Source organism: Falco biarmicus, chromosome 1 (assembly GCF_023638135.1).
Source record: "Falco biarmicus isolate bFalBia1 chromosome 1, bFalBia1.pri, whole genome shotgun sequence".
NCBI lineage: Eukaryota > Metazoa > Chordata > Aves > Falconiformes > Falconidae > Falco > Falco biarmicus.
The window spans coordinates 125,867,630-125,889,306 of NC_079288.1; the positions used below are offsets into that span (position 1 = coordinate 125,867,630).

Consider the following 21,677-nt stretch of genomic DNA (forward strand, 5'->3'; position numbering starts at 1 on the left):
TTACTGTTCCATTATCGTGCCAGTCTTGGTGGACATCAAGGTGGACTTTTCAGCAGGCTTCACCTGGAAGGTTCATAAGTCCTGTCTTTTCCATAACTCCAGCCCCATAATTGAAGGGCACAGTTGCACCTTCTTTCCATGCAGGAGCAGGGTCATTTGCTAGCTGTCAAAACAAATAAGGAAAGAACTTGACTTGGGGAACACAAATTAAAAATTGTGTGTGAAATATAGAAAAGGGATCATCAGGCAGATGTCACATATCGCCTTCTGGAATGTGGTTTATAAATCAGGTACAGCTTGTAATATAAGGAAGATCAATACCCTATTTGCCATTTTTTTCTGTGTCGGTTTTGATCATCTACATGTTTGTTTGAAATCTCAGTCATGAAGTGAACTATACTGAATTCATCGAAAGCACTTCAGTGTCCACCTCACACTTTCTATACTATTTCCAAGTGATAAATCACATATTTCAATAGTTGCTTTAATGCACCATCATTTCCTACAGCTTTCCTTTTAATATTATAATGGATTAGATACTAGATTAAAAAGTCAGAAAAGAAACAAAGTTAAAACTTTTCACAGCACCTTTATTCACAACTGCAACTTGATATTCCAAATGCATTTCCAAAGTCAGAAATTTTTCCCCAGTCAAGAAGTTACATTCCAGTCAGTTAAATCTTGGTTACATTCAGTTGCAGCATCATTTATTTCTGTATTTCTTGGCTATTTCTTGAGATTTACTTGACACTTCAGTTTCATATTTTGTTTCAAATACAGCTTCTGTCACCAGTTCTGAAATATGGTGCAAACCTACGCTTTTTTTGGTTGAATCTATCCATCTCTTCACCATGCTGTACCATTGCCATCAATGTACTATGACAGAATATGAACCATTTAGTTTTCTCTTGAGATCTCATCTTACCCTCCTACCTGCATTAGGAAAAGTTGTGTACTGTCCTCTTTTGAAGCTGTCATCTCAGTATTGTGCTTGAATATCTCCCCTTTTTTGCCTTCATATAGGAATGTTACTTCCTTTATAAAGTCATGTTACTTTATAAAACAAATCTGTTACTCTGATCTGTCTATTCCTGCTGTCAATAGTGCTGGGTAGTAACCAGTTGGATTTGCACTGCAGTGTATTCACTGTTTCACCCATTGCCATGCTACTTGATCTCCAACCTACACAAAATATTTGCAACAATGCTTTAATTTCTTAAAGCATATTGATTTTCGGCAATCTTTTTATGACACTTCTCATGGAATACACACAGCTTGCCAGCTGTTGAACAGAAATCTGTATTTCTCATCTTAATGTTAAAATATTATCTCCCTCATAATTTTTGCGTAAGAAAAAAAGGTGGATAATGGATGCATTATCAAACTTATGAAAATGTAGCCATTCTTATTTTCAACATGATTCAACTTGACCACATAAAATTAACACTACACTTTGTAACTGCTGAGACATTTCTGAGTGTGTGTTACTTACTGCAGTATCCAGGCAACTGATGATTTGAAGAAACTGAGCCGCAGAGTATTTCATTATGTTCTTATAATTTGTTTTGGCAAAGATGATTAATTTTTATTTTTACAGTCAGTGTAGGGTAATATTAAAATGTCATTATTTAAAAAAAAACAACCCACAACTGTTTAATTAACCTCAAGAACAAATAAAAGAACTCTTAAGTCCTCATGAAAACTGGCTTGTCCAGAAATTGCAGGAGTAGCCATTCGGCCTCCAGGACATAGGTTTGGCTGTCAGTCTAACTTCTAGCTCTTGTTTAAACCATGTTGTGCTCCTGGGAAATCCTTTGTAATTTTTTCTCCATCTATAAAGTGAGGATAAGCATAAGCCTTCTTGTAAAATGTCACATGGTCTGCAGATGGGAAGTGTTGTGTAAAAGCTCGGTAACTATTATTCAGATTATATATAACCTACCATTTGTTGGTTCGTACTCTACCTCCTTTTCTGCATTCAGGCTAACGGCAACATCTCCCCTGCCTATCAGTCATTTGCAGGACAGTAGAAATCTCATGTTTCTGCTTGTTTTTGTCTACAAATGGGGTAAAATTTCAGTGCTAAAGCAAGAGTACAGGCTGAAGGGCAGAGTGTGCTGGAAGCAAAAGAAATGTGTTCCATGATAAGCAGCCTTCCAGAGATCCCAGGAGACCCTGGCAGAGTGTAGGAAATGGAACCCAGTAAGATTTCACAACAGAGAGTGGAAGCTGCACAAACCTCTGCTGTCTGCTGACAGTCAATGACACTTTTCTTTGCTACAGGTTTGCCTGTGAGGGAAAGCTGGATGAAGAGTGACTAATTCCAGCTCGTTTTTCACTAGTGTATTAGGGCTTCAGTAGCGTGCAGTTGAGTTCCCTGGATTTAGTTTTGACCTCACAAGCAACTGTGGGTGGAAGGTCGCTTCTTCCTTATGATAATTGTAGGTAGAAAATAGCCATGGTATTTCAGTGACATATATGCTTCAAATAATTTCACTTTGGATTTTCGGACCTTTCTGCATTTTTTTTTTCTATAATGAAGTATATACAAGTATCACTAAGCTACCAAAACATAAACACTGAGCTGTGAAATAGTTAGTTAGTTATTGATACTTACTGCTTGATTGCTGAAAGGTAAGTAATTTGGCACAATTTGTGTATTACAAATTCTAAGAGCACATAGCTCAGTAGAGCTGTTTTCTTAAATTACTAACGTAGAAATGCCTTTGCGTTCAAGAACTGTGTTTTCTGCTACAATTCCTTAAAACATTTTCTTCAAGGAATCCCAGAAGCAGGATTAAAAGCATTGCTCTAATGTGAAAATAAATAAATAAAAAGAGTAAACCATCTTCTAAGCCCCATTACTCATCTGAAAAATTACAGCATGATGGCTTTTAAAGGTATGATTCAATTGCTCTCTCATAAACATTTAGTGCTTGAAATGATAGAATGATAGAATCATTTAGGTAGGAAAAGACCTTGAAGATCATCAGGTCCAACCGTTAACCCAGCACTGCCAAGTCCATCGCTAAACCACATCCCTAAGCACCGCACTGCGTGGTTTTTTTAACGCCTCCAGGGATGGCGATTCCACCACCTCCCTGGGCAGCCTGTTCCAATGCTTGACCACCCTTTCAGTGAAAAAAATCTTCCTCATATCCAATCTAAACCTCCCCTGGTATAACTTGAGGCTGTTTCCTCTTGTCCTGCCACTTGTTATCTGGGAGAAAAGACCGACCCCCACCTGCCTACAGCCCCTGTCAGGCAGTTGTAAAGAGCAATAAGGTCCCCCCTGAGCCTCCTCCTCTCCAGGCTGAACACCCCCGGTCCCCTCAGCCGTTCCTCATAAGACTTGTGCTCCAGACCCTTCTTCTCTGGACACGCTCCAGCACCTCAACGTCCCTCTTGCAGTGAGGGGCCCAACGCTGAACACAGGATTCGAGGTGCGGCCTCACCAGTGCCCAGTACAGGGGGACGATTGCTGTCCTGGTCCTGCTGGCCACACTATTTCTGCCAGGATGCTGTTGGCCACCTGGGCACACAGCTGGCTCATGCCCAGCCGGCTGCTGACCAGCGCCCCAGGCCCTTTCCCCCAGGCCCTTCCCAGCCGCTCTCCCCCAGCCTGTAGCGCTGCGGGGGGCTGGTGTCACCCACGGGCAGGACCCGGCACTGACCCGTGTTCAACCTCATACAAGTGGCCTCGGCCCATCGGTCCAGCCTGTCCTAGATGTCCTAGGTTATCCGGCTTGGCCTTCAGCTGCTGCTCTGGATGGCATGGGCATCCCATAAACCCATAAGCTGAATCTAAATGTGCAGCAGTGATGTCTCAGATATTCCAGAACATTTTAGGTGGTACAAGATACAGCTCTGTGGGCAGCAGAATCAAGTTCCATGTATTTTTCTTTACCAAAAGCATTTGTCATTTTAAAAGGAGGAAGGAAGTGCTGTATTAGTTTCTAACACAGTGATGTATTCGGATTTATGTCAGTCACGTTCAGAAGATACTGCTCAAACCAAAGCCTGGAGAGGAACCTTTTGTCCTACAGTATAGTTAACATCAGCTTTGCCTCACTCTGTTCTAGTTTGTCCTAAATAGTTCTCGATCTAAATTTTGCTTAAAATGAAGCTCTAGGTTTTATTTAAAGTCATAATGAATAATAAAAATCTATCAGCATGAATTAAATAATTTAAAAAGAAAGGCAATGATTTATTTATGCATCTAGAGTATCATACAATATTTAATATAGAGGGGTATAGACTGAATCAGCAGTAACTTCTCTGGTATTTCATAGATGCATTCAGCTGGATATCAGCAAGTTGCTGTTATATCTGGCAACTATGGAATAGTTGCATCCCTGATGTGTCTTTGTCCTGTGCTAGAGGAATATGTATGCATATGTGTGTACACATTACATTTAGGACCAATGAGTATGTTAATTTTTTGGGGTCTGTGCTTTAAAAAAGAACACGATCCAACTAAATATTTTACATGTTAATTTTGAATACTTCTTTTTCCAGTCACTAAGTGTGCCAGTCTGATTTAAAGTAGTTTAGCATTTTAGATATTAATAGATCTTTGAAATCAGAACAGCTAATTCTTAAAGGTTAGCATAGTTTTAAATGCTTTGGTGGGTTCAATCCCAACTTCTGGTATTCATATGCAGAATTTATATCCACTGAAACAAATAAAATGATATGAAAATATTAAGGCATACTTTGACACTGAAAGAGTGGTGTGCTTAACTGTGGGATTTGTAGCTTAAAAACCTTGAAAAACCATGAAGTAACTTTTGAAATAAAATTCCTGTTAGTTAATACCGAAACAGCAAAGAAATGTCAGTTTCTCTTAGTATTGCATGTCTTGGACTCTTCACTTACATCCAACCTATTCTTAATGGAAGCATAAGATTTTATTAAGGCAAAAAAGATTAATGTTAATTTCTATGGCAAATTGTCAAATTTCTAGATCTGAAGAGGAAGCTATATGGCTTCTTTTTTCTTAATCATACCTTAAGCTAGATCACCAGTATTTTTTTTGTTGTTGTTGTTCCTAACCAGGATTTTGTGGGGAATGTATGAATTGACTGCCATTATTGCTACAACATTTGGGAATGTTTTGTCATTACAGCAGATCTGAGTTGACTTACAGAAATTCTTTTGGTCTTCTTAAGAAAAGCAGAGCTCTGGAACTAAAGCTCAGCTGAATGTCCCAGACAGAGTTTATAAAATGGTGCAAAATAATGTTTCTCATTCAGAACTTTTCTTGTGGTTAATGAGGTATTGAAGGCTCACTTTGACCAAAATGCCAGCTTCTGCTCACAATGACACTGCTACAATTGTGTCCTGTTGTGATTCATCAGTAGAAAATTTCAGGAGGATATCTAAGTAAAAAGGGAAAGGTTTTCAGTGCTTTTCCCATTTTATGATAATCTAAGATTTATTTCTATTTAAGCTCTCTATATAATGTATATAATGGGTGTTACATATGTGAAAAAATAGATCTATCTTTGTGATGTAATTAGAACTTTACTTTCCAGAATGTAATGTTGTATCCTTTCAGGATAAACCATGAGTTGAGTCTCAGTATTAGCATTTAAAACATCCACAATGTGCAAGCCACAGCATATGGTTTGTGGGAATTGGTGATGATATGGTATTAAGGTAGCAATCTAAAAACATGCTTCTCTCCCAGAAAGGATAAGATTTATGTGAAAAGTGAGCTTATTTATGCACAAAACTGTAAATAAAGTTAAAAATACTTTTAAGTTAGAAATAGATCTGTATTTCGGATTCAGATTTGAATATGGACGTCCTTAAAAATCAGGAGAGTCTGTGTCTAGATGTATGGGCGTGATATTTCTGAGAATCTTAGGTTGCCAATACTGAATACCAAATATATTTATTTGGACATCAGAAATATCCACAGACAAGTCATTCAGTGCAATGTACGATAATACCCTAAATTAACCGACCAAATTTCACTCAAATTTTTGGTGTCACTTCTGGATACAATGCACAACTGTAGTTAGTAAGGATTCCATACTCAGTAATTCTTGATAGTTTAGTAAGGATGAAACAGTAAGAAAACTTACAGAAATGTCAGCTGTCTCGCAGAATGTAGAGTTAACCTTGTTCTCACCTTAAAATAACGTGTTAAAGAAAGTGTCATTGATGGCTTACTGGATAGGGAATTTTTTTCCATTCTCTTGCTGAAGAAGGAAGCTTTTTCATGCTATCACATTGATGGCAGTCATTTGGCAGAATATAAAACATGTGATGATCACAAGTAGCTTTGTAAAATCTGCTTGTCCCCTTTTAAAACTGATGTTTAATCTGTTTAGAAAAAGACAGAGGTACAGTTTAAAAAATTCCCTGTAGCATATCTTGAACAAACTTTACACGTTTGCTATTCCAGTCTAAGCCATGAAATACTGAACCTCCACAAAGTTTTTCGAAGCAGCTGGCAACACAAAACTTTGTGTTAGAAGATTTTTGTTTATTTTTAGTAATCAGTTGCTTTGTTTTGAGTCATGGTGGTGATGGTATTGCATCTTGAGCACGGTCCCCGCACATGTTGATTTCATTATAGTTCAGTTAACATAGGGATGTGATGATTGGCAATATCATCACTGCAGGGTGTGGCAGTGGGCAGAGAGGAGCAGTGAGCGTTGCAGAACAGCGCATGTTCCACTCTACAGAAATGACAAGCAAATCTCTTCCTGTTACATGAACATTGTGCCTTAGTGCTTTGAATTTTTGTGACATATGCCGTAAGTTTCAGTTTTTGCAAACACTCCAGTTATTTGTACTTATTCAGTAAAAAACATTCCAACATTTTGATTACAATTTTCTTTGTAGAAAAAATATCCTAATTAAATCTGTCATTATTTTCAGAGTTAGAGCAAGCGTGGGTGATAGATTTCGCTGCCCACTTTATTTTTTTTTGAAATGACAGCAGGTTGGATTGGCTGGCTGAGGTATTAAAACCAAATGGCAAAAAACCAAAACAAACCACAATTTATCCTTTTCACTGCAAGATTGCTGGCATTCTATTTCAAGCATCTTAATTCAGTCAGAAAAATCTCTATGAATTAGCAGTCCTTAATATATTTTTATTTGTTGTTGTTGTTCACATTTATGATTGTATGTATCTATTCCTTGCATTTTAGGCAGTTCTGTTTCATGACTGTATTGGCAATGCAACATATGAATATTAATTCCTTGCAAAGGCACTCCCAATAACAGTTCTACGTCTCTTTCTCTTACAATTTATCATGCATCAGGCACAACAATATCTAGTTGCTCTTTAGAATACACACTTTGTATTCTAAAAAAAAAATAAATAAATGTGTTCTGTGTGGGTTAATAGACCAGATTTGTTTGCAGGTTGGAGCAGTGTGAGAAGTTAGCCAGGATCTAGCTTGGGCTCTGATTTCTTGTTCCAGGTTAGAGCAGCTTAGGGTTTGCTCTAACAAGCACCCGCTGAAGGCAGTTCTCAGAGCTGTCTTTTGCCATGACTCCTTTCACAGCTTTGCTACGTACTTCTGTCCAAAATCTGCAAAAATGGAAATGTAACCTGGCAAAACCAGACCAGTCAAATATTGCCAGAATGTAATTAAAGATATCTAGCATGCTGAAAAATCCCTTTACAATGTCACAGCTGGTATTTTGTACAGAGGTAATGAGTCTGATTGATTAAAACGTAGCAGATATCCCAAAGTGCCTGAATATTAGCACTGGATTATTTATGTAGTATTAACTACTTTGTTATTTATTCATGGTTTCCAGTCGTTAATTGCATCTTTTTGCTTTTTCATATTTTTAGAAGCTGTGTTGTACAATAAAATATGGTATTGTGCAACAAAATTAGTACTGAATAAAAAAGAGTTTAATGCAGTGTCTTAGCAATGATGGCACAAGTTAATGTGTGCATTTCTGAGCTTAGTTTGCTTTCCAGCATACTGCATTTTCTGTAGGACAAACATACATATATCTCTGTAAGATTTTATGTGATGACAGATTATTGAAACAACCTCTCTCCCTAGTATTTCTCAACGTTTTTACTTAATGCTAAATTTTAGAATCTATTACTCCAGCAGACTTTTAAAAAATCACTAATAAAATAGCTATTTGTTCAGAGGAAGAAAAAGTGATTTATAGTCAACAAAAGAAGTCAGAAGTCTGAATAGTCAATGCCAGGAAAAGCCTGAAGTGGCAGAAGTAGAAGATTATTAATGGAAAAATAAATTGATAATAAAAAGTACATTTTCCAAGTATAATTTTCTTCTAATGTTATGTAAATATTCAAAATCCAAAACAGATGTAACTGATGCCAAATCAATTTCTGTACATATTTTCCTTTCAGCAACTTGGAAAGTGATATGATTTCTGCTTAATGAAAATGAAAATTGGTCCAAGAGGAAAAAGCCAATTTCATATGGCTTTAACTCCTGTAGCGTAATTTCTGATCTGTGTACTTTCTCTGACCGATGATACAAGCATTATCTGAAAGACCATTAACGTGAAATGGTGTTAGTGCAAAAAATCTGTCAGAAATTGTAGATCATTGATAAAGAGAACTAAAAGGAAGGTTAAAGCCCTCGCAGACCGACTATAGAACACAAGCAGAATCCAGTCTTAATACACTTTTTGGTAAATAAATTGGGATGCTTTCAAAATTATACAGTCTTGACAAAATGACATATCAATAATGATCTACTATGGACATTATTCTTTTGGTTGTTTTATTTAATTCAGTGTGGAGTTTTTCAGTCTTTTCAGTTCTCAACGGAGTAGCATAGGGGAAGTGCAGAGTTTAATACTACAAAAATTTATTAACATTTATCTTAGATAATCAGACTAACAATGGAGGGTGATTAAGAAAAAAATGAACATTTTATACATATCTCTTACACTCCACTTCCATAACCAGTCAATATTTTTCTGTTAAACTCCTCTTATAGACAAAAGCTGTATATTTAAAGCTTATGTGTGTGAAACTATATGGGTTTATATATATAAACAAATATATTTAAAATAGCCTGATAATTACAAATATTCCATTGGAAAAATTATCAATTCAAGCAAGCACAATGAAAGGAGAAATTAAATAGTATTCTAAACAGACTTCTAAATCACTGTAACTTTGCTCATGTTTAATTTTTTTATTATTTTATTTGCTCAATTTGGTCGATATACTAGGATTAAAAATACTGCCTTTTGAGTTATAAAAACTTTATTTGTATACATTAGAAATAGATAAGTCTGGAAAATGTAAAATTAACTAAACAGAATACTTACATGCATGTAGATCTCAACATTTCTGTTGAGAATTCTCTGAATTCTCTGTACAATTGTGAATTCTATGTACATTTTCCCACAAAGAAACCATTTAGAGTGCTTTCAGAGTAAAAATATCATAAATTAATGAAAGTGTGGAGATTGAACTGGAAAAAGCTACATGTTTAAAGGAGTATTTATAGTCCGTGGAATCTTTTAAGCTGAGTGTGTGAAAATTTTTCTTCACATGAAATCACGTAAATGAGCTACATTATTTGAAATAGCATGCAATTATCTCTAGATACATAAGTACAAATTAAAAAAAAAATCCAAAATTGTTTTAGATATTGAAGTTTACTTATTCTTGGCGAAATAAACGCCAGTATACTTCACATTTATAACATGGATGTTATATACTAAACAACAGATAATTCTAATTTGCAAGTTTTATTTAACTGTTTTATCTTTATTGCATTAGACCATGTTGTGTGTCACACAAATAAAGAAGATGAAGTTAATCTCCCCTAACATTTTTATGTCTACTACTTAGCCTGTCACGTGAAGCTGTTTTCATAGTCAATGACGGGTAGTCAACATAGTCAACAGAATCTAGAGTCCATTTTACATTAAGTTGGCAACTGTGTTTGGTTAGGTGAATCACACCCCATGTTTCTCTCCATGGAACACAAACCACATTGTTCTTGACTAGCACAGATGTTGTTTGCGCTGAACATGCCTGTGCTTCAGGGAGACAAATCCTGTGCAGTGAATCTGAGTTATCTGAGTGAATCAGAAGTTCTGTGCAAACTGTTGACCCAGCAAACAGCATTTTTTTTATTTGGCAGAATGACAGCATCCTACAAATGGTTTCGATGTCTGGTACATGTCCTGTCCAAGTGATATGGGCGTTTTTAGTGCTTCATACCAGGTCCACAGGACTTACTGCATGTATACAAGCTGTTGCCACAGTATATGTCAGGTTGAAGAAATCCAAGATGCAAAAGGCCTGTCAGCTTGCCTGCTGTTAGAAAACTTCTCAGGCATTTCTTGATCTGCAGCAAATGCTATACCACCAGGACTGTTGGACATCCTGGGCAAATGTCATGCTGCCATGTTTTTCTCAGGCAAGATTGCCAAAAAGACAGTTATTCTGAGGAAATCCAGAATTACATTAGCTCTCATACATTTCCTGAAAAGCGTACCAAATGTACAGATTTCAGTTGCCCTCCGATTTCTAGCAGTGATTTTTCATAATGCAATATAAATATAATTGCATGCATATAACAAGAAATGGAAGGGAAGGACTGATCTTATGGAAAGGCAGTGGTAGGTCCTCAGAACTAATTTTTCACATTGGTTTTATGAATCGATGGAGCTAAAAAGCCTTAGAGACCTTTTTGGAATTTCTTAGCAGAAATAATACAGCCCAGCAGAAATTGGCTGGGCCTAATAAAACACAAGGCAGCTCAACTAGGTATGAAGTTGTTGTTGTCATTAGAAAATCACTGGCCATCTTGTTGAGCATAATGTGCAATAAGCTATAGACTGTGGATGTCAAATTCAGCATTGGAAATATTTTCTTGAAAATAGAAGAGCCCAATATATGCTACGTCATCAGTACTCACAAGCAGGAGAGACAGATCAAAGCTTTTAAGGTCTGAACTCTACAGTGTGAAAATTGAGGACAAACAAAATAATCCATCCAGTTGAAGAGCAAATGACAATACAAGTGAGGTGAAACCCTCCTTTAAACTGGGATTCTAAGGAGTAGTATGTAAGGGCCCTTTCTGAGAAAAGGCTTTGTTCATTGTCTGGGTGCCGGGTTGCAGTGATAGTGCCACAGCTGTCTGCAGTGGGGGGTGTCCCAGAGCCTCCCAACCAGGGGCATGCCCAAAGACCACCACATCTCAACTATCTGGGAAGAAGAGGCTTCCTCAGATGAGCATAAAGGGCTTGGTGGAGTGTGAACTGCTGTAAAGGGCCTTTGCTGTGTGTAGGCATATTCCAGGGCAGAACGTGGGTGGCTAAGCAATTGTATATAACCGGTATTTATGTATGTAACGGGGGATCTCGCCTGGGGTTTGTGCCATCACACGCCACAGTAGTACAGTAGTAGTTTAGATATAACTCATAACCTTTATTTCAGATGGTTGTGTGCATTGTCTTAGAAGCTATGCAAAGACCATATGAGATAGGAAGAGCCTACCTTTCTAAAAAAAAGAAGAAAAATTATATGAGAAGGGAATTTCCTGTTTTCTTTTTTGCAAACATTACTTTTACAACTTTGAGTGCTTTTTTCAGTAAGGCAAAGCCATATAAAGCACCCAGGTACTGCAGAAAGGCATTTCTCATTAAAATCCAAATGATCCAAATACCCTATCCATGTCTTTACAGTGATCGCTTGCAAATAATGTTTGATAAATGAATGCTTGCAATTAATCCTTTGATTTAAAAATGTATTTGTATCATAATCTAAAAGACTAAAACTACATCTGTTCCTTTTTCTACTAGCTGCCTTCAGTGGATTTATGTGACTATGTAATGGAGTAATGGAGATTAACAAGAAAGTGCTGTTTATTTTCAGAGACTGTATGGAACTCAGCAGAAAAGGTATTGGAAATGGGTAAATTTTCATTTTTCTCTTCTGATTTAAATAGATGCATGAAGAAAGGATAATTGTCAGTAAATGGAAACTAAGAAATAATCTGACTGAAAAGAATTGCAACCCTGAAAAACCTATAAAGCACATGGGTTTGCTTCAGATCATTCAAAAGTTTGGACACACTGGGCAGGTCACTGACAATCTAAACACATGCATCCAGGCATTCTGTGTTCTGGGGTGCAGCCTTTCTGACTGTGCCTCATGTGCCAGGCAGGAACACTTTGCCCTGCGTGCAGGAGTCCTTTTCCCCCTGATTTCTGTATCAGGTACCTGACTGGATCACCCTACATCTTTAGAATCCACATGCTCTAACTTCTGGGGGAAGCCAGAATACGTGTATGTCTCAGGGGAGTGCAGAGGGAAGAAAGTATACACAGCTCTTCCTCCAGAAGTTGAGAAGCGCTTTTGTGTTCCAGAGGTCTCTTTTCTCTTGTGAAAAGCAAACTATCCAAAACAAGTAGAGGATATGATTACAATACTCATAAAGATAAAAAGTATTAACCATCATTATCATTAACTCATAGACCTCAGAGTCAGCTTTTGAGGATAAAAAACATCTGGGTCTCATATATGAAACATTAAGTGAATGAATTTATTTGAGCAATTTGTTAAATGAACCTGGGGCAGTGACAATAAAAATAAAGGGAATATGCTACCTGTGTAATACCCAGCATGTCTAAAAGTTATTTGACATTTTTTTCACTGGAAAATCAATACTACAAGAAAGAGAAATTCATAACAGCTGAAGAGCAATTTGTATGCCAGCATTCACCGTATATCTTGAGATACGTGTATGTCCTGCCAGGAATCACATTAAATAACTTGTAGCAGAAAATACTTTTCACTATAGTATAAGGCAGAAGAGGACTGTTATAGGGAGCTCTTGTATAATTTTAAAAGGAGTAAAATGTCTGAAATTTTCCTTCTCAATATAGGTTGCATTGTTTTGGCCGAGGATACATTCAGTAAAGTATTTAGTTGGTTGTATTTGAATTTAGATGAAAACAAAGCCAAATGCTACACAAAACATAAATGGTAAGGAAATGTGAATTTCAGTGAGGAGCCCAAATTTATCTGCCAATTTCCTGCCTACTTGTACTGCTACATAGTTATGCTATGTTAAATCCAAGATCTTTGAAAACTGTAATGAACCAGTATCCAAACCTTGAAGATCCACTCGCCATTCGTAGCGATTTGTTCCTTTCAGGTACATACTTCACTCCAGTTCTCATCAGCGCAGTTATTAAGTGTCATCAGGATGATGTTAAGAAACACAAACACTGAATACTATGGACTCATGAGTTAACTTTTGTTAGTCCAGAAGTCTTCTTTACATAAATAACATAAACTTGGGGGGTAATGCTTCTGTCAGATGTTCCACTCATGATTTATGTAACTTAATCCTAAATTTCTTTTTTAGTTTTGTTAAGTAAGATAATACTGTACCTTATATATATTATACCTTTTATATATATATATATATATAGGCAAACATACACATGCACACATATATACATCAATGCTAAATGTGCCAGGGGAAAAAAACAACCTGAAAATTAAATAAAAACCAAGGAATAAGGAATGCAGAATATTTTAAAAAAGTCAAGGAACATAAGGAAGGCTCAGCATTTGTCGTTTTTCTGCATTTTTAGTTCATTGAGCACATAGTGATGTTGTTAGGAAACACTGTTCTAGGATAAATTTCTCGATGCAACATACTGTCGTAGCTTTGGGAGAAGGTTTTAGTTATCAAAGTAAGGTCTGGAGGAAGGCCTTGGTCACCTACATGGACAAGAATAGCTAGATTTGAACATTGTTGTAAAAGACGAGGCATGTAAACCTTACATAGACATTTGGGTTTAGCTGGAGACCTGGTATAAAGGGCATATCCAGGCATGAATACTAGTGAAAAGAATTGCCTACGCTGATAAACAGTAAGAAATAATTTGATTTTTCCTATACATAGTGAAGAGTTCATTTGGTCATTATTTCAGAAACATTTAGAATTATTTTTTTACAAGTTCAGTGTAACAGAGATTGGTCTCAAGTAAGAACTCTAATTCAAAATCAAATCCCTCCCTAATACTGATAGGAATTTTTTTTTGTTTGAACAAGGGGTTTAAGATGAATGCATGCCTGCTGCGCCACAATAGAACATTGTCTTGTTCACTTAAAATTTGCTGTTGATTTTTAAGAAGAATTTTGCATTATTTCACAGGGAAAGTAATGTGTTTTATAAATGTCCATGGATAATATTTTGTGGAGCTTACATTGCTTTACAAATTGTAGGTAGATCTTTTAATAGATAACTTAATTCTATTTTTTGCATAGCATAAACAAACAAAAAGTACTTGACAGTCTGACCTCCATAAATAAATGTTTTTTGAACACTATAAAAAAAAACAAACAACCCTGGTAGCATTTCTCTGTAAGTAACTAACAAAACATTAAAAAAAATAGGGAAATAAAAAAGAACTAGAAACTAGAACTGTATGGAAGATCCTTAATTTGGAAAATGGCAAGCTTCTAAAAAACCAACAATTTTTAAGTGAGTTTCAACAGTAGTTTGTGCGTTATTGAAAAGATCAGAACATGGGATTTCTGGCCAAAAAGAAATAGATATCCCCCTAGAATGACAGGTACACAAATTCAGATGAGCTCTTCTAAACTGATTAAGAAACAAAACCTTGAGTTTCAGTTTTCCAAATTCCAGTTGACTGATCATCAAGCTAAAACACTGTAAAAGAATTTTTACTTACATTTTGGATGCACCGTACTGTAATCCTTTGCAGTCAGTAATGAACATATCTCTTCAGTAGCCCCTGAGTAAAACATTTTTGAAACCAATGGGTGAAATGCACTTTAGTTAGCATCTGAGTATGGTGCTTAAAACGTCAATTTGGTAAGCTTTGAGTTTCTAATTCATGACGGTAATGTGTGGATGTGGTATTATAGCTGTTTCCTCTGTTATCCAGAATACAACATTTAGTAGTACACATGACTGGAAAGGGAACCCAAGGAAAAGAAATGCTGTAAATTGAATGTTTACAGCACTTAGTATCAGTGACTATGAGTAGACCTCAGAGAGCAGTTCAGATCAATTCTTCAGATTATTTCTTACTATGAAAGCCAAAGGAATACTAGAAATAAACTTAATGTTGGGGGTTTTTTTTAGTTCATCTTAATGAACAGCAATTTGAAATTTGACATTGACAGTAGTATCTTCTAAAATCACACAGTTATCTAGATAAAGCCTAAAAATTGCTTTTTTTTTTGCCATCACCCCTAATTTAACACATGGCTAACTTTTAAACAAAGGTCCCATTACAAGTGTTTGTTGTGAAATACATATTACTGAAATCACCCAACTGAGAAAATGCTTTGTATTGTATGTTTCCCTCATACCTTTTTAGGAAAAGTAGAAGAGTGAAGTAAAAAATGTGCTGGATTCTGTAATTTATACAAGTTACCTTGTGCATTTCTGCTCCCCATTTCCCTGTTCTGAGTGCCTAGCAATGCAGTGAGTTTGTCTTCACAGCACCAAGTGAAGGGGCTTCTTGATAGTCAGAATTACTTTATTCAGTTGGGTTTTAGTCAAGCTGAGTGTAATTTAGAGGACGAAACATTACTCTGCTTTAGTAGAAATAACACTGTTTAAATGCAGGAAGCAATTTCAGCAGAGTGAAAAATCTCACTGCCATGCTAGGGGGAAAGAAGGAGCAGAGATTTGGGGAGCAATGTCCCACACCATGATGCCCAAATACCATCACATAATATTTTGTAGTATGTACGTATACAGGAATATTTGCAGATGTATACACAGATACATCTACATTCCCTTCCCTCAAGCTGCAGGAGAAAGGTTGCAAGTTTTTCCTGCCAGCTTTTTTCCCCCACTTGCTGTGTCGACAGTGATATGAGGAGAAGTAACAAAATGTTCTACAGACTTTTTTGATGAGAAATGTTTTAGGCCTGCCAAGTCCATAGTCATTTTTGCCTTGAAAGCTAGATGAGAAAGATTGTCAAGGAAACAAATAATAGTGAGTTACAATAGAAAATGTTGCCTTAGAAAATTAGGGAGATAGGAGCCAAAGATCTACCAGACTAATTTATAATTGCTGTGGTTTTCACAATAGAACAAAACACTGCATGGATACCCTGGGTTTTGATGTAGAAGGTTTACTTGTAAATGCTTTAATGAGTTTTCAAGGGATATTAAGAAGATAGGTGGCAAAGACAGTTTTGACATCATGCAGAAAGGAGTACAGTCATTTTCTGAAATGTGTTCCAGGTAAATGCTTGGGTCATTTCTAAACACATTAAAGATTTTTTTAAAGCAATAATGTCATGTAAGATTCCTTTTTTTTTTTTTTTTGTATCAAAACTGGAATGTGAACTTATGGAAATTCAGTGAAGGCCATGTGAATTAATTCAGTGGAAAAGGAATCTATTTTTTATATACTTATTGATGGATATGTTCCAGAAGTCCATTAGTTTCCCAGAGTTCACTGTTTAATTAAAGATTATGATGTGATTAGATATCAAGATTCAAGTGTCTGACAAAACAAACAATTTGACATTGATATAAAGGGATCTTGGAAGTACTTCCATCTTTCCTTCACCTGGAAAGTTCCTGCCTAGTGGCGTGAGCTTCTTTGGTAACTCAGTTCTGGAAGAGGATTTGTTTGTTTGTTTAAATACACATGGTAAGAGCTGCTGGTGGGCTGTTAAATAACATTTCCATTGCCCTGAGTCAGAATGGAACCAGTGTCTTCCAACCGGTGGCTAGCATACTGTCAGCACCATGCAAAGGAAATTCAGCTGCTATAAAAGATAAGAATAAAACATTCATTTCCCCAAATAGTTGGTAAATGAAAATTCTATCACTTTTCTGATTGTATTCATTTTGCTTCTTGGTGTAGCTTGTATACTACCCCCCTAAAGATTAATATTGGAAGAAAAGAATTAAAATGGAGCCTGTCCTAGAAGGATGTCTTCTGTGTAAAACTCACTACTCTTTCTTCCATCCATCTTTGAAAAATAACTGTATAGGGCCTTTTTGGTACATACCAGGTTTAGTATGCAAATGATAAAAGAACACAGGTTCAACAAAGGGAATAGAAATGGTTGGGAAGGAAATATATACAAATTAGGAGGAAAATTATTATTGAGATTCAGAGAAACATCCACGTTGGATTTCTAGTCCTTACTTCAGTGATATTGTCACCTTTTCTAGCATCTAATAAATTTGTTTTAGAAGGAATCGATATACATAATCACAAATGAGGTCCACATAACTGGGCAGGGTTTTATCTATCTATCTATCTATCCACCTATCCACCTACCTACCTACCTACCTACATAACTGGGCAGGGTTTTATCTATCTATCTATCCACCTATCCACCTACCTACCTACCTAATCTATCTATCTATCTATCTATCTATCTATCTATCTATCTATCTATCTATCTATCTATCTATCTATCTGTCTGTCTGTCTGTCTGTCTGTCTGTCTACCTACCTACCTACCTACCTACCTACCTACCTACCTACCTACCTACCTACCTACCTACCTACCTACCTACCTATCTACCTACCTACCTACCTACCTACCTACCTACCTACCTACCTACCTACCTACCTACCTATCTACCTACCTACCTACCTACCTACCTACCTACCTATCTATCTATCTACCTACCTACCTACCTACCTACCTACCTACCTACCTACCTACCTTCCTATCTATCTATCTATCTATCTATCTATCTATCTGCCCTGCAATCCAAGGGAGATGGCTGTGATTTTCAGTAATCATTTCCATATCAACCGTGCAGGCTAAGTGTGCTGAATCAGTCACAGGAGCCTACATTTTGTTGTCATCCCAAAGACTTAGGAAAGAATGTAGGAATTGCTGGATACTATATATATCCATGCATTCAGCCAAGCCTTTTAGAGCTGCTGAACCAGCAGGCTTGATAGCTTTTGTTGCCAATGAAGCGGTGATACAATATCAGTAACTTCAGGGTTGTAATTTGTCAGCTGTCTAACTGTATGAACTGAGAGTCTGAAAGCCCCAAGACTTGGAAAGCTCACAGACCAGCAACTCCTCTGTGCTATTTTGGTCATTTGGGTTTTCACTTCCATAAACAGTCAATGGGAAAAGCTGTGGCCTTTTAGTCTTCCCCTGTGGGAGAGCAGGTCCTGATGTAGCGCCAAAGAGAAAGGACACAGCAGGCAGGTTCTAGAGTACCAGAAAACTTTGTGTTAATTTGTTAATTTTCTCCCTATCGCTGCAGTGGAGCTGGAATTGGGCTTGGAGGCACGGTGAGGCACCTAACAGTTTGCTCCCACCTGATTATTGCCTCCTCTTTTCACCCCTCCCCTGTCACATTGTGGCGTATTTAGGAAATGCATATAACAAATGAACCACCAGAAAGTGAGACTAGAAAGGAAACGTGATCCCTCTAAGCACTGTTACGTGGAATAGTGGTTGTCCAAGTAGAAGCAGCAACCACTTGGTCACAGGAAAAAAAAAAAAAAAAGTACTGGCATCCCAGCTGGAGTATCACACTGAACTTCATCTCATCTGTATTTGTGTTTGTTCATGATGACATAGACTTAGTCCCTTGTTTTATCCTGGGTGACCATGGCTTTTCAGATTTGCCTTCACTTGAAGGCTGGAGTTGAGAGCATTACGCAGCTGATGTGCTTGTGTAAAGATACTGACTTTTCTCTGCTCACTCTCTACCAGCCAAAAAACTGCTTTACTTTTTAAAAATAATTAATCTAGCTTAAAAATGGATTAGTGTTGACATCTCTTCTTAACAATATGGATAGAAACTCAGAATGAACAGCTGTTTGGATAATCTTGGATGAAAGCCTTTCCCTAGGCAAATGCAGTAGATGCACGGGCACGTGCAGGAGCACGTTGCTGCCATTGCTGGTGCCCATCTGTTAGGCTGGCACGGTGCCCACTTGGAAGCTGCCTCTGAAGCAAGGTCCTCCTAACGTAGGCTCTGCCTCCTCTATGGCAGTACTGCCACCTGGGTGCCAAATGACTTTTCACAATATCTTCCATTTTTCAGTAAAAAGCAAAATAGCAACATTTTTAAAAGGAGGAAAAAGTTAATATAATTCACTGAAAAACTGGTTCTATTTTCAAACAAACTTGCTGTAATGGCTTTAGGGGTGTGGGTGTGTGTATATACACACACATTTATATGTAAAAACACATCGTTTCCTGTTGTGAAAAAAGTATAGGGGAAGGGATAGTTCAGAATATTTAGCCGTTACATCTGGGTCAAGATTAGTTACAGAAAAGAGATCATATTTAAGTACCTGAAGAGACTGATTCTTTCTACTCCAGGAAATTCTTTGAAAAACACAGATAACCAAATAAGAGGTATTGGATTTCAAACACTTCCGAAATGTCTGTCCCTTACCTAATGTTTCTGATGGAGTCAATGTCACCAAAAGCCTAGCAGTAATCTTTTCTAGGCAGTGAATGGAATTCAGGGTAATTCCTACTGCAATGCATAATCCCCCTCCAAGCCATTAAAATGACCTTAACTGTTGTATGCAGAATTATAGCTGCAGTCTTTCATGTCTTGCCAAAATTCAGCTTATATTTTACACAGAGTATTCTATTTAATTATGTTTTCTTCAACAGAACTATTTATTCTTTTATTTTATTTTGGTCTGTTAACGAGGTACTAGGTTTGATGCCATGTCCAATAGTAATAGGTTAAAAATATGGGTCGGTTTAAATTACAATACAACAGCAACAGAGGTAAAAATGTGTTTTGAAATAGAACTATTACCAAAAAATTCACCAGAGGGCAACGTTACACAAACTCTTCCAAGTTCTTTTTAGCGTGTAAGCAAATACTGCGGTTTAGGAAGATGTGTTAGTTGTAGCCTTCCGTCATGTAAGACTCTGCAACAACAGTAGTTCTCTCTGAAGAGGGACCTTCATGAGTATCAGGAATACTTACCATCTCCTTGACTTCTAATTAGAATTCGTCATTGAGTCAGACCTGGCTACTGATGAGTAGACGCTGTTTTCTGAACTGTGCGAATGGGAGACATATATCATACCCTATAGGCTACTTTGGCTATACAATATAGTTTTAACGCTGCCAGCCAACCTTCTTACTGGACTAATGGCACAACTGCTATGAAGTGGAAGCCCTTCATGTGAGCACAGTTTTGCAGTACAAAGAGCTTCCAAAAGCCCAAAGAAAATATTCCATCGTCAGCTTAGTTCTATGTATTGCAGTAGAGCTACCTCACAAAATAAAGGCAATGTTGGAATACACTGTATTGGCTTTCTGCCAAAATCTAGTAGCACAATATCTCTGAATCTGCAGGAAAAAAAAAGAAAATTTTTAGTCAGGTTTTCAATAAGGAAAGATGCTTCAAGTAGGTTCAGGTAGGAAGGACGTGACCCAAAATTGGTAAAAAAGCTTAATACCCATCCCTGCTCTGTGACCTATGGTTGTCATTTATTGGATCTGTGCAGTGGTATTTATGATGATACAAAGAATAACCCTTAGTTTTTTTCATTTAATTGGTGGAAAGATTTATTTAGAATTGTCATCCATCCTTAATTTTGTGAAGCAGAAGAAACATTTCATGTCTGGCTTCATCCAAAATATTTAAACTGCATCTTGTATTTTTAAAGTGGCTCCTGCTTCAACTTTTACTTAGGAAGTAACGACGCTTAGGGTGCCATACTAGACTTAAAAAAAATGGATTCAAAATCCAACAGGGTTGGGGTATTTTAGGTTATTTTCAGCCCATTTTAAAAGGACTAATGATTATATTTAGTCATTTGCATTTCTAGGCAGGAATTGAATCCTTTTATTGTTATTCAAAAGTCATGGAGCACTTGGCAGCAGAAGGTAGTAATATCCATTAGCTTGTGGCCATCATCTAACCCCATGTTCACATCTGAAAATAGCGCAGTAAAATGGTCTAATTCATCATGGTCCTAGGAAACATAGATGGAATTATATATGGAATTAAGCTGGCTTCTGAATTAAGTGATTCTATTTCAACACCAAATCATATGGAAAGATAGCATGTTATGGATGTGGGCTAATTTGCATATTAATGTGAATCTTATCAATTTACTGTATTGCTGTAGCTGACTTCAAGTAATATAAGCAATGTAATCTATGCACAAAGCAGACGGAGACAGTTTGGGTCCAGGTGTAGTCCAATGCCATAATACCTGTTTTTATATACCTGTGTACCAGGCATACAAAAAAATTCAGACTGCTTTCATTTGCCTCTAAGGGGACTGAATTTCAGTGAATTCGCAGCAGAAGTAATTTATGTGTTTTGAACGGTGATTTGCTGACTGCAAGGATAAATGTTCATCTCTAGCCTATGGTAAGCCTACTTACAGGCTGAATCAAATACTCCAAAATCAAGTAATGGATTAGTTAAAAAAAATATTTAACTTAGAAAAGACAACATTTATTATCTACTATTACGGACTTCCAACTTGTGGAATTATACAGCAGGATTTGATTCACTTTCCCTGCTACCTGTTGCTCAAACCAGGGTGAGAGAAATGAGGCTGAGTAGGACAGTGCCACAGTTACTTTTGGCAAAATAAAAAGTAGACTCTGGAAAAAGTCCAGCTCAAAGCATATTAGCCCTGCAAATACATGTGGGAAACATGTACAACTTTTGTACTCTGCAGACATGCCCACACAGGCAGTT

The 21,677-nt window shown here is 36.9% G+C and overlaps 1 long non-coding RNA gene across 2 annotated transcripts in view; it reads left to right on the top strand.

The window, feature by feature from the left end:
• Nucleotides 1–21,677, top strand: part of LOC130143632 (uncharacterized) — a 99,820-nt gene that overhangs the window by 26,102 nt on the left and 52,041 nt on the right. For both annotated transcript variants that reach the window (XR_008819817.1, XR_008819816.1), the window contains exon 2: nucleotides 11,791–11,889. This is a non-coding gene — a long non-coding RNA (uncharacterized LOC130143632). The remainder of the gene's footprint in view (nucleotides 1–11,790; nucleotides 11,890–21,677) is intronic.